The 11,613-nt window shown below is 37.3% G+C and overlaps 1 long non-coding RNA gene across 1 annotated transcript in view; it reads right to left on the bottom strand.

Moving 5' to 3' along the window:
• Positions 1-1,343: 1,343 nt before the first annotated feature.
• Positions 1,344-11,613, bottom strand: part of LOC143670673 (uncharacterized) — a 36,894-nt gene continuing 26,624 nt past the window's right edge. Inside the window, exon 3 of the long non-coding RNA XR_013169428.1 lies at positions 1,344-1,441. This is a non-coding gene — a long non-coding RNA (uncharacterized LOC143670673). The remainder of the gene's footprint in view (positions 1,442-11,613) is intronic.

Raw genomic sequence — 11,613 nt, 5'->3', positions numbered from 1 at the left:
AAGACCTCAAGTTTCATTCACCTAGTTGTATGACCTTAATTCCTTCTTGAAATCACTCAATAGTCCATTGCATGTATATACCACCTTTCCACTCCCCTTTCCATTCCTCAATTGTTGTACTGTAGGTCACCTCCATCCATTGCAAAATGCAAACACTGCTGCCATTGTTGAAAGGGTCTTTCCCAAATCTGGTTAACAGAGGTCAAACTGAAGCAGGATATCTGTAAGTCCCTGGTTTCTTATTCAGCTCTGAAAGAATCAACAGACACCTGCAAGTCCCTTGTTTCTTATCTAGCACCAGATGAACTAATACAGAGCTTCAAACTTCAGCTGCAAACTTACTAGGACAAAGACTTCTCTAAAGCCCCCAAACCTCCCCCAAACCATTGAAACTCCCCCAAACCATAAAAGTTTGTAAATTTCTGGGCCCAAAGCAAACTCTTAGGAAGCATATGATCATAAAAATTGCTGTTTATCCAAAGACAAATTTTAAGTATGTGACAACAAACCATCTATCTCCTAGCTATCTCCTCTTAGAACAAAGACAATCATATTCACAGGTTACCATGGAAACCTGATACCAACAAAATTTTCCTGTAAAACAAGTAACCCACTTCATTCAGTGTGGGTCCCTCCCTTGGGGATGTCCATGTTAACCTCTTTAATGTGTATTCTTTATTAATAAACTTTTAATAGACTTTATTACTTATTCCTACTGACCCTCTTGTCTCTAAATTCTTTTAGTTCTGAGACTAAACAGACCTGGATTGGGGCTCAGTTTGCATCATGGTCAGCCAGGCAATGATTATAACACTAAACTACCAGGCTGAGGTGGAAACAGGTTTATTTATGTTGGCAGGTGGACTGGGGACAGTTCCCAAATCAGCCTTCCTGAAGTGATTGTTTTTATACGCATCAGAGAGAAAGATAATCATCTTTGTTAACAGTTAACAAAGGTCTGGAGAATTTCAGTAGTTTATTCTAGTTAATTCCTATTTCCTTCAGGATTGACATCCTGGACAGCTGGGAAATGTGCTTTAGGACCTAGGGGGATAAATTCATATCAGGGAGGTCTGGGGTAATACTCAGGTCTGGGTGCAGACTTTACATTTACATATTGCTCCTTTGTGAGACTAACAGCTCCCATTAACAGTCCACTTCCAGCTTTGAAGTTATATTCAAAGGTTTTAAGGGTTACATTCGCAGTTTACAATTTCCAGTTTTCTTTCAGTTTTAAGATTATATTTAAAAGTACCTATAACAATTTCCTCCTTAAAGCAGTATTTATTTCCAATCTTATAAATTTGGCTATTATTCTTTCTGGCCATTTCCTACTGGATTGGGATGTAGTTAGGGGATCACTGGTGAAACTCTTGACTTATAAACTTCAGATATTGTTGATTTTCTTTTTGAAGAGAATCTATCACTTCTGGTAGGAGTTCTGGAGGAGAAAAAGTTTCATATATGTTTGAGTTATACTTCAAACACACGGAAACAAAAGGCATTTAACTAGAACAAGAATAGATATAAATATCAGGAGCATTACAAGCATAGTTTGAAGAAAACTCCCTAACCATGACCTTATACCTGAAGGTAGCCAACTGAACAGAAACTAAAATTATTGACAGGAATAGTTATAGCTTCAACTTGAGTAAAGATATTACCAGATTCATCAGAATATAAGTACATTTTATTTTGATTATGGCACATGTTCCTTCTTGTGTAGCTGTAACTGAGAAATTAGGATTTAAAGGATGATTTTGATTGCTGAATTATTATACAGATATTCCTTTTTGCTTTCTGGTATATTGGAGTACACAGAGAGAGAGATATGACATCTTTAAATTGTAATCCAGCTGCCTTGATCTCTGACAATGACTGTATAGACTTTATCTTGTGTGCCTGCGATTCTAAAAACCTTTTCACTATTCTTTGTACCCAGTTATCCAGTTTTTCAACTTTAGAGTCTTGTGATCACCAAAGTTGCCCCCTAATGTTTATTAATAAAAGGTCTTGGGTCAGTTCAAAACTAACCCACCCCAAGTCCAAAGTAGTGTTGATAACTGAGACTGGATCTAACCAAAATCAGTCCACTTGACATGCACACTCATTTACACTTTAACCTACAATTCACCTATACCTCATTTCACTATTTTCTTACATACATTCTGTGACTAAGTGTGCAATCAATCTGTGCATACTCAATAATTGGACCATATCTAATTATATCATCTGGGACCACTGTGTTCATTTTCCTAAACCCTGCCCATCCTGTCCTCTAATAAAACTATCAGAATTACTGCAGTTCAGGGAGACAGATTTTGGGTCACTAGGCCATCTGCTGTCCTACCACATGCTTAATAATAAATTCTTTCTCTCTTTTAAACCACTGTGTCTCAGGATTAGTTATTGAGTGCATCAGGCAAAAGAATCCATGGCCTCTGTCTGGTAACAATTACATATGCTTTTTGGTGATCTAATTTTGTCCTGTCAGCTTGTTCATTTGGGTTCCAATGGGGATTATTTTTATTGAAATGGCCAGAGCTCCATAAGCACATACTGGATTTCTCTGGTTTATCACTGCTTAAAGAGTCAGCATAATCATGAGCTTTTTCCATCACAATTCTTCTTTCTTCTGAGGTTGATAGCACATTTAACAAACTTTTATATCTGTCCAATTATGATTATGCATTGCTAAAACTACATTAAAGAAATTTTTCACTTTCCTGGGGTCCTCTTGATGACTGGGAATACAGTTTTACCAATTGAACAGATCTGAGGTAGAGAAAGGAGTTTGCACAGCCATATGTCCACTAGGTTGACTCTGATTATTTTATTCCAGCTGGCATATTTCAGAAAGGACACTATCCCTGACTTTGCCCTCCAGAGTTAGAAACACCCTGCCTAAGTTCATATCACTATGGATATGAGGTGGAAAGGGCATTTCTGGGGAATTCATAGGCATGAGGAGCTCATCCTCAGGCTTCTGACAAGGTGCTGGAGGGAGAGGAAGAGAAGGTAGTGGTGAAGACATAGGCTTTAATGGGGAAGGAAAGGGGAGGGCAAAACAGTGGACTGAAGGTAGAGTGGGGAGTAGGAACAAAATCCTCAGCATAGAAATCTTGGTCATTCCTCTGCCTGGAGTTCAAAAGCCTCAAACCTCTGGGGGCTGGGAATCTTAACCACCACTTTCTTAGTATGGGGATTGGGGCTTTCCTTTGGTCCCTCTAAAGCCAAAAACTCAGTGCTTTCAGGGGCTTCACTGGTGGGCTGGTGGATAAAATGCCATGCCTGAAATATTTTTTCTGCAGGTTTTCATTCTGAGATAGAGCCATAAAACACTGCACATATGGAATTTTATCCCATTTGTTCATTCTGTTACAGAATAAATCTAGATGCAAAATAACATTGTATTATTTTGATCCCTGGCTTGACCACTTAGGGCCATCCTCTAATCCATTCTGAGGCCAAATTACCTCACATAAATCGTTCATGCTTTTCTTGGTCATGGGTTCATACCTGAATTGTCCCCAATGCTTAAGAATGAAATTTAAAGGATCATTCTTCTTATTTTCCTTAGATTTCTCATCCATGTTGTTTTCCATTTTTAAAAATACTCTTTAGACAACTTCTGAGACAAGACAGGACAAGTCAAAACATAAGCCAAAGAATTCAACCAAACTACAAGCAAAAATTAAAACAAGACCAAGAAGAGGTTAAGTCTTAGGTGATGAATTCTTAATGGCTTTAGGTGCCGCTGAGCACCTAAATAACCATATCTGAAACCTAAGCATCCAAATTCAGTGACCTTCTTAGTGCCAGGGGCTGAGCCCTTCCAAACCAAGTCTCTGTGGCTATTCCTCTATACTATGTGTCACTAAAGAAGAAAATCAAACACCAGGCTCATATAAATGCACAAGAAGTAACAAAACAAGATCAAGAAGAAAATCTAAATCTTAGGTGTCCAAGTTTCAAAAGCTTTATGTGCCATTGTGCACTCAAATAACCAAATCTGAAACCTAGACACCCAAATTCAGTGACCTGCCTTAATGCCAGGGGCTTCTCCCTTCCAAGCCTCAGAAAAACAGCTTTGGCATATGATTCATGTGCTACAGGGCACCCAAACCAAATACAGTATCCCGTTACAGCTTAGGCAGGAGTTTATGTCTCACTGAAGAAGAAAACCAAAACAGGCCTGTACAGAAACAAGAGGAACAAAACAAGACCAAGACATTCACACTCATTCACTAAACATGTTTATTTTCCTCAGTCAGTCACCATAGAAGTCCTGAATGCCCAGGACAAGAAACTCTCCTGTCTATCTCTCTGAGAAAACTCTCTCCCTTGGCCATAGAGCTAAGATTTATGAATGTCCTAACTTGGGGGTCCAGGAATCCACTGAGCAGCATATTGTTCAGAGGTTTTTCATCCCTTCATGGTCACCAAGCTGTAGAAGGGGCATTTCCTAAATCCATCTTCATTGCCTGACATGGAACAGAGGTCACACTGAACTACTAGACTGAGGAGGAAAGAGAGGTTTGTTTATGCTGGAAAATGAACTGGGGAAATTTCCTGATTCAGCCCCCCCCCAGAGTGATTGTTCAACTGGCTTTTTAAAAAATTGTATTTATTTTTTATTTTTTTGCATGAGCAGGCACCAGAAATTGAACCCAGGTCTCCAGCATGGCAGGTGAGAATTCTGTCACTGAGCCACCATCACACCCCCCTCAATTGGCTTTTATACCCTTCAGAGACAAAGAGAGATAATCATCTTGGTAAACAGGTGTGCCAGTTTGAAGCTGTGGTGTACTTCAGAAAAAACATGTTCTTTGATCCTGATTCAATATTGCTGGGTGGGATATTTCTTATTAATTTGTTTCCATGGAGATGTGATCCACACAATTGTGAGAGGGACCTGATGATTAGGTGGTTTCCATGGAGATGTGTCTCTACTCATTCAAGGTGGGTTGCTTACTGGAGTCCTTTAAGAGAGAACCATTTTAGACAGAGTTGACAGAGCCCATAAAGAGAGATATTTGGAGATGAAGAAAGAAAATGCTTCTGGGGAAGTTGTTTGAAACTAAAACCCAAAGGACCAGTAGATGCCAGCCACATGACTTCCAAGTTGACAGAAGTGTAACAGACACATTAACCTTTCTTGAAACAAAGTACCTTTCCCTTGATGCCTTAGTTTGGACATTTTAGTGGCCTTAGAACTGTGAACTTGTAGCTTAATAAATTCCTTTTTAAAAATCCATTCCATTTCTGGCATATTGTGTTCTGGCAGGTTTAACAACCCAAAGCAACAGGTAACAGGGGTCTGGAAAATTTCAGTAGTTTATCTTAGTTATTTCCTATTTCCTTCAGGGTTGACATCCTGTGAGACCTGAAAAAGGTACCTCCAAGCCTAGGAAGATAGATGAAAGGTTTATTCATATCTGGGAGGTCTGGGGCAATAAAGCTTACTCAGGTCTGGATACAGACTTTTCATATACATATTGCTGTGGACTTTATATATTGCTCCTTTGTGAGACTAGCTCACATTAACAGCCTACTATCAGCTTTCAAATTACATTCAAAGGCTGCTTTAAAAGTTACACTATAAAGTTACTTTATACTTTATAGTTTGCCTGTAGTTTTAAGATTATATTTAAAAGTTACTGTTACACCATAAGAATCAGTGAGCAAATGTCCATTCATGTCCCCTCTTTCAGTTCCTCCAAGTATACATCTAACTATGGGATTGCAGGGTCATATGGAAAGTCCACCCCAGCTTCCTTTGGAATCACCACACTGCCCTCCAGAGAATGTGCAAAACTCTACTTCCCTACCATCAGTGAACAGGTACATCTCTCTCTCCACATTTTCTCCAACACTTTCATGTCTCTGTTAATTTACAGTCATACTCACACTCATATAATCCAACCTAAGTAAAAAAATCAATGGTTCCTGGTGTAATCACATAGTTTTTGCCTTCACTACAACAATCTATATCAGGACATCTCCATTTCTTCTGCAGAGGATCCAGTACCTCTCCCTCATATCCTCTGCTTATTGATATTTAGTTTTGGCATAGTGTCTTTGTTAGAGTCAATGTACACACATAATGTTACTGTTAACAAGAGACCCTAGTTTGCATTGATTGTATCCCCATGCACATACCATCTCTTTTAGTTGGTTAATGCTACCAGAATGCAATATACCAGAAATAGATTTGCTTTTATTAAGAGGATTTATTAAGTTACAAGTTTTCAGAGCTAAGACCATAAAAATGTCCAAATTAAGGCATCCAGAAAATGTAGCTTAACTTAATAAAGTTCAATGTCTGTCACATGGGAAGGCACATGGCTGGTGCTTTCTAGTCTTTATTCCTGTTTCCATTGCTTCCAGCTTCTAATTCCAGTGGATTCCTTTCTAAATGTCTCTAGGCCTTCACTTAGCTTCTCTGGAGGAAAGCAAAAAAACTGCGTTCTGTGTTTTGGCTAGCTTACCATCTCATGGGCAGGCACATGGTGACATCTGCTGGTCTTTGGTTCCTGCCTAGCTTTTGTTGGCTCTCTCAACTCTTGACACCTCCTGGGATTTCTGCAGTTCAAAGTGTCCATGTCCCAGCAACTAAGCTTTCTCTGTCAGTACTCCAGGAATCTCCAGAGGTCTGCTTCTATGCTGCATTTATTCCTTACTAGCTTCTGTCAGGTTTCTCAGGTCCTGACATCTACTGGGGCTTCTGCATTTTCAAACGTCTGTGTATATATCTGCATATGAGGTTTTCCCAAAGTGTTTTCCCTTTTAAAGGATTCCAGTAAACTAATCAAGACCCACCTTGAATGGGCAGTCACATCACCCTCTACTCAAGAGGTCACACCCAAAATTTGGTGTGTCACATTTCCACAGAAGTACTCTAATCAAAAGGCCACACTCACAATTGAGTGGGTCAATCTCCATGGAAACAATCAAGGTGTCTGCCTTAAACAATAGGTCTGGCCTCACAAGATTGGATCATATTGAAAGAAAATGTCTTTCCTGGGGTGTAAAACAAACACACCATTCCATTTTCAATACCGTGCAATGTTACACTCATTTGCTCTCCCTCATGCAAAAACATTCTTATATTTGTACCTTTAATCATCATCATTTTCCACTCTAGGCATTGCAAGGTTATACCTCCCCAGTCCTTATCTGCTGTCTTTCCTTCTGGTTTCATACATACCACAGACTTCCTCATTCAGCTTAATTCAGTTTGCTTATAATACTGTCCTACCATCTGATACTATCCGTTTCTGTACCATCTAATCCTTGATCTTTACAATCAGTCCTACTGAACATTCTGCTCTCCTTCAGCATTAAATGCCCAATCTCTCTCCATCTTTCTATCTCTTGATACAACTTAACTTTGACCCTCTAGGTTCATTCATTATTGTGAGTTCATATTAGTGAGACCATACAATATTTGTCCTTGTGTTTCTGGTTAATTTCACTCAGCATAATGTTCTCAAGGTTCATCCATACTGCATGCTTCATGACTTTATTCTGTCTTACACTTACATGATATTCCATCATATGTATATACCACAACTTGTTTATCCACTCATCCATTGATGGACATTTAGACTGTTTGTATATCTTGGCAATCATAAATAATGCTACTACAAATATCAGTGTGTAAATGCTTGTGTCCTTGCCTTCAAATCCTCTCAATATATACCTACTAAAGGGATTGCTGGATTGTGTGGCAATTTTATACTAATATTCCTGAGGAACCACCAAACCGCCTTTCAGGGCATTTGCACCATTCTACATTCTCACTAACAGTGAATAAGTGTGCCTCTTTTTCCACACTCTCTCTATCACTTGTCATTTCCTGTTTTTTGACAATGCCTGTTCTAGTAAGTGTGAGATGATATCTCCTTTTGGTTTTAATTTACATTTCCTTACAAGCCAATCGGGTTGAGCATCTTTTAATATGTTTTTGAGCCATTTGTATCTCCTCTTCTGGTCTATGTATGTATTTGGCCCATTTTTAAATGGGGTTGTTTGTCTTTATGTTCTTGAGATTTAGGATCTCTTTATGTATTCTAATATTAAGCTCTTATCTTATATATGATTTCCAAATATTATCTCCCATTCTATATGCTGTCTTTTTACTTTCCTGAAAAGTCCTTTGTGGCAGAAGAGTGTTTAATTTTGAGGAGATCTGATTTATCTACTTCTTTTTTCATTGCTCATGGGTTTAAGGTCTAGGAAACCCCCTCTTATCACAAGATTTTTAAGATATCTCCCTACATTCTCTTCTAAAAGTTTTGTGGTCTTAGCTCTAATGCCTAAGTCTTTGATCCATGTTGAGGTAATTTTTGCATAAAGTATGAGATATGGATCCTCTTTCATTCTTTTGGATATGGATATCCACTTCTCCAAGCACCATTTATTGAAGAGGCAGCTCTGTCCCAGTTGAGTTGGCTTGACTGTCTTATCAAAGATCAGTTGTCCATCAATGAAAGGGTCCATTTCTGAACACTAAATTCAATTTCATTGGTCAGTATATCTATCGTTATGCCAGTACTACACTTTTTTAAAAGTATTTTTATTGATAAATAGCCACACACATAAAGGCCAACTATGTGATACAATTAACGGTGCACAATATAATCACATAACTGTGTATTCTTCATGTGATCATTTTTAGAACATTTGCATCACTAGAGAAAAGTAAATAAAAAGAAGATAAAGAACTCATACATCCCATGCCCTTTACTCCTCCCTTTCGTTGATGCACAATATTTCAATCTACCCAATTTATATCTTTTATCTCCACCTATTATTTATTAATCCTTATTTTTTATATAGCTGCTCTGTTTTTCTTTTGATTAGTGTTTCAATGGTATATTTTTCTTCATCCTTTTAACTTTACTCTTTTGATTTATTTGTATTTAAAGTGTGTTTCTTGGAGACAGCATATAGTTGGGTCTTGCTTTTTTATCCACTATGACAGTCTCTATTTTGCATATTTAGACTGTTTACCTTAAATCATTTAAATGGTCAAATTGAAACACAGCATTTTTCTAGCTATTTTCTATTTGCTATGTCTGTTCTCTGTTTCATTTTTCCTTATTTTTGGGGGGTTAATTGAATACTTTTTATGATTCCATTTTATCTTTCTTATTGGCTTATTGTTTATACCTCTTTAAAAAATTATTTTGGTGGTTGCTATAAGACTTACAATGTCCATGTTTAATTAATCTCAGTCTACCTCCAAATATTATTATACTGCTCCATATACTGTGTCAGAATCATACAACAGTATACTTCTAATTCTTTCCTCCCATCTTTTATGCTTTTTTGTCATACATTTTACTTTAAATATGCTGTAAACACACAATATATTGCTACTCCTGAATACATTGGGGTAGCACTTTTCTACAATCTGAAAAAATTCTCAGCCATTATTTCTTCAATTCCTCCTTCCAGAACAATAATTACAAAGTATAATACAGAAAAGACAGGAAGACAATTGCAAAGGCCCATTTTTTTCTTCTGGAACTACAATTCTAGACTCTAATTGTAAACTACAATCATAAACTACTGTAATTACAATTATAAAGACCCATTTTCTCTTTCTAGAACTACAATTACAAAATGTAACTCAGAAAAGACAGGAAGACTGTCTCTTTTCCTATATGTCTTCCTCTATATCACAAGTCTTCTTCTCTTTTCTGCATTTTCCATTCTTTTGCCTATCTCCATGCTTCTGAATATTTTCTTCTGACCTATTTTCCACCTCACTAATCATCTATTTGCCTGTGTTTAATCTGCTGTTAACCCATTTAATGAGTTTTTAATTTCAGCTTTGTATTTTTTATTTTAGAATGTTCATTTGACTATTTTTATAGATTTCAGCTTTCTGTTGAAATTGTCTATCTTTTTATTCATTTTTTCCATGTTGTCCACAGTTAAACATATCAATCAGAGCCATTTTAAAGTCCTTGTCTGCTAATTATAATATCTGGTTCACCTACAGGTTTGCTTCTGTTGTTTTTTTTTCTATTGATTATTGATTACATTTCCCTGTCACTATTCATGTCTGGTAATTGAAAAAAAATTATGTCACACTTTGTGTATAAAAGAATTACAGAGGGTCCAAGTGAAGGTTCTCCCCATTCCTGTGTTAGGCAGATAGGATGGGGGAGCTAGTGATCACTTCAGTGCAATCGGTGATTTCGCTGACTCAGGGCTCAGCTGCACTTTTAGTAATTCTCAGGCCAGCTCTAATTTGTTCTTCTTCTTGAGTATAGCCTTCCTGGGCTTTCGAGAGAGAATGGCAAATTCTCAGTCCTTTATGACTGTGAAAGATTCAGTTATCCCCTTTGGAAGTTCAAGCTTAGTCCTTTAGCCTCTTTTTTTTTTTTTGAGACTTACCCATCTCTGAAGCATTAGTTATGGCAAGAACTAATAATTGAATCTCTTCCCTTTATTTTAATTTTTAATTTTTAAAAAATATATAACAATAAACAATTGAAAACATTCTTAACTTATGATCATTCCATTCTACATACATAATCAGTAATTCACAATATCATCACATAGTTGCATATTCACCATCATGATCATTTCTTAGAACATTTGCATCAATTCAGAAAAAGAAATGAAAAGACAACAGAAAAAAATTCATACATACCATAACCCTTACCCCTCCCTTTCATTGGTCACTATTATTTCAATCTAATTTATTTTAACATTTGTTCCCCCTATTATTTATTTTTATTCCATATGTTTTACTCCTCCATTGATAAAGTAGATAAAAGGAGCATCAGACACAAGGTTTTCACAATCACACAGTCACATTGTGACAGCTGTATCTTTATACAATCATCTTCAAGAAACATGACTACTGGAACACAGCTCTACATTTTCAGGCAGTTTCCTCCAGCCTCTCCATTACATCTTGACTAACAAGGTGATATCTATTTAATGCATAAGAATAAACTCCAGGATAACCTCTTGACTCTGTCTGGAATCTCTCAGCCATTGACATTTGATTTTGTCTCATTTCGCTCTTCCCCCTTTTGGTCAAGAAGGTTTTCTCAATCCCTAGATGCTGAGTCTCAGCTCATTCTAGAATTTCTGTCCCACACTTCCAGGAATGTCCATGCTCCTGGGAGTCTGGTCCCACATTGATAGGGGGAGGGCAGTGAGTTTGCTTGTTTTGCTGGCTGGAGAGAGAAAGGCCACATCTGAGCAACAAAAGAGGTTCTCTTGGGTGTAACTCTTAAGCCTAATTTTAAGTAGGCTTAACCTATTCTTTGTGGAATTAAGTTTCATATGAACAAACCCCAAGATTGGAGGCTCAGCCTATTGCTTTGACTGTCCCCACTCCCTGTGAGAAATTTTAAAAAATTTTAAATTATTTTTTATTCATCTGTCCATACCCTAGATAAAAGGAGCATCAGACACAAGATCTTGACAATCACACAGTAACACTGTTAAAGCTATATAGTTATACAGTTGTCTTCAAGAATCAAGAATTGATTGTATAGATCTAGAAATGGATAGCACAGTAGTCTGTCATGGCAACACCATATTGTAAGCGTGCTGACCAAAGATGAATATGAGATTGTT

The sequence above is a fragment of the Tamandua tetradactyla genome, chromosome X, assembly GCF_023851605.1.
Source record: "Tamandua tetradactyla isolate mTamTet1 chromosome X, mTamTet1.pri, whole genome shotgun sequence".
Classification (NCBI taxonomy): Eukaryota; Metazoa; Chordata; class Mammalia; order Pilosa; family Myrmecophagidae; genus Tamandua; species Tamandua tetradactyla.
Note: the sequence above shows the minus strand (reverse complement) of the source record. Positions and strands in the feature narration are given on the sequence as shown.